Genomic DNA, 2,575 nt, shown 5'->3' with positions numbered 1-2,575 from the left:
TCAAATTTAGCCTCAATCAAGCCACTTGAAACACTATTGAGTCAAATCGAGGATCATCTAAACACAAGGCAAAAGAATGGTTTACCTAGTGACAATGTGACACACTTAAAAAAATAATGCCCATATAATAAAAATTATCATTAGGAGTGAGAGGACTCTCGATAATGATGTTGTGAATCTTGACAACTACCCCAACGGTAGGGGGGTTGATGAGAAACAAAGCAGAAAAAGGAAAAGTCTTGATTAGTCAAATGATGAAGTCTCTATTACAAATGAGCCAAATGTTACAAATCTAGAAGGAGAAGAAGAGAGGGTTGAAGGTGAAGAGAGACCATAAGTAGTTGATGATAATGTCTCAAAATCATAGGAAAGTTCAATTTTCCCAAAGATGCCAATTAAAATACCTCTACCATTATCACAAACGCTGAAGAATCTGGTGGATGATACAAACTTCAAGAAATTCCTCTTAAAAGTTAGCAACTTTTTGATAAGTATTACTTTTGTTGAAGCAATACTAGAAATAGATGGATATGCCAAGTTCATGAAAGACTTTGAGACCAAGAAAAGAACCATGGACTTCAAAACAGTATAGATCTCATACAGTTGTAGTCTTATCATGTTAAGACATATGACAGTCAATAAAGAAGACCCCAATAACCCCAAGGACGCGGTATTTTAATGAATGAAAACTGTACCATCAACGCACAGACCAACGGACTGTGTCATTAGCATCAACGCGATAGCCAATACATCACGTCGAGTTTGCATCGACTTATTTGAAATTGACACTGGGAGCTAGAGAAAACATTTATCAACACGATAGTTGACGCGGCGTGCCAAAATTACGTTGATTCACTATTTTAGGTTTCCAAAGGAGCTTCAAACGAAGTTTGAAAAATCCAAAATTTATTCAAAAACCCCTACGGATATTCCTAATCATGAATTAACTCAAATATAAACATTTGGAGGACATAAAGGTCATGAAATAAGATTGCCAACTTTTGTAGGGTAAAATGGCACTAAGTCTGAATACTTAGCTAAAATAATCTAAGTCTGGGACCCCTAGACAAGCTTAAAGGACTGAATTAAGCTAAGGATTTTGCGGGGTCTTGCATTATCTCCCCCTTGGGAACATTCATCCTCTAATGAAACTGTTGAGTCTGGGAATACTAAGAGACTAGACCTAAACACTAGGAATGCACAACTGTAGCATGATTTCAGGACTAAGATTAATGATAAGCTGAATTTCTCATACTAGACATGCATATCTGATGCAATGGTAATTGATACCAAGTTTGTAACTGAAATCTGAATATGAAACTAAATGAGTTCAAGGAAAACTATTACTTAAACTAAAAAATATTTATTAACTCAGGATCATTTTCGGAGTACGCATGAATGGTAATATAAGAACATGACTGAGACTGGAACGTGGTACATGAAATTAATATCGTGCACTGAACTGATCCCCTTGAATACGTGGCTTACAACTGAGATTAGAACTTGAAGGTCAACTTATGAGTGCCCACTACTCCAAACTGGATTCGTTACGTTATGAGAACTGGAAGGTTTAGGACATGACAAATCGAGGTTATAGTGTATCTCCCCCTTGGGACATTATATCCCTCGAAGAATGCTAACATGGCTGAGATACTGAGGAAAATTGAGGCGATGCATAAGGCACCTACAAACTAAATTGTGATTGAGTATCTGGGATCTGAAACTGAGACATAATACATAAACTGAGCTAAATACGCACTACTTGATTGCTCCATCTTGGAATAATTTAATTCATGAGACATTCGGACAGAGCAACTAGATGGAAAGGTTAAAACCATACCACACTAACTTGTCTGTCTGACTGCTAATACTGAATTACTAACTTTATGAGCTAACTCATACTGAAAACTTATTCTCAACTATACTATCTTTCTTAGTACGACACTTCACCTGGGATTATTAAAAAATATTCACATGGGCACTGCGTACGAATGCATAAGTATACTAACTTATTTGATTAACTGGATAACTGATAGCTGAATACTGGGCATGTAAGGTTGAACTGTACTTAGTCTGAATAATGGGACTAAAACTATAGAAAGTTATGTACATGAGGTAAAGACTGACTAGGTAACATGAGATAACTAATCATTAATTCATGAAAAAAAATTTGTATTTTTGAGAATGAAAGACCAAGCATATAACATGATTCTGAAATATTTTGTAAGCAGAGGTACTGAAATACTGATAACTGAATAACTGATAACTGTACGCTATGTTCAAGAAAACCTAAAATTGAACTGAGTTTCTGATCTGATTGCTCGAATGAGACTGGGACTGAGACTGACACTATAACTAAGACAATAACTTATACTACGATTGATACACTAACTGGGACTAAACATACTGTAAGGCATGAGTACCAAAGTCATGAGCTGTATGACCTAAGTTTGGAGTTCATGATTTCATGAAATATAATTCATATTGTTGAGTGAACTAGAGCTTCTCATACTAGGAATTGGAAATGCACATAGCTCTGTGAAAAGTATGTGAATATAAGCCGTGTTCATGGAGC

This window comes from Capsicum annuum, chromosome 9 (assembly GCF_002878395.1).
Source record: "Capsicum annuum cultivar UCD-10X-F1 chromosome 9, UCD10Xv1.1, whole genome shotgun sequence".
NCBI classification, from domain to species: Eukaryota; Viridiplantae; Streptophyta; class Magnoliopsida; order Solanales; family Solanaceae; genus Capsicum; species Capsicum annuum.
Note: the sequence above shows the minus strand (reverse complement) of the source record.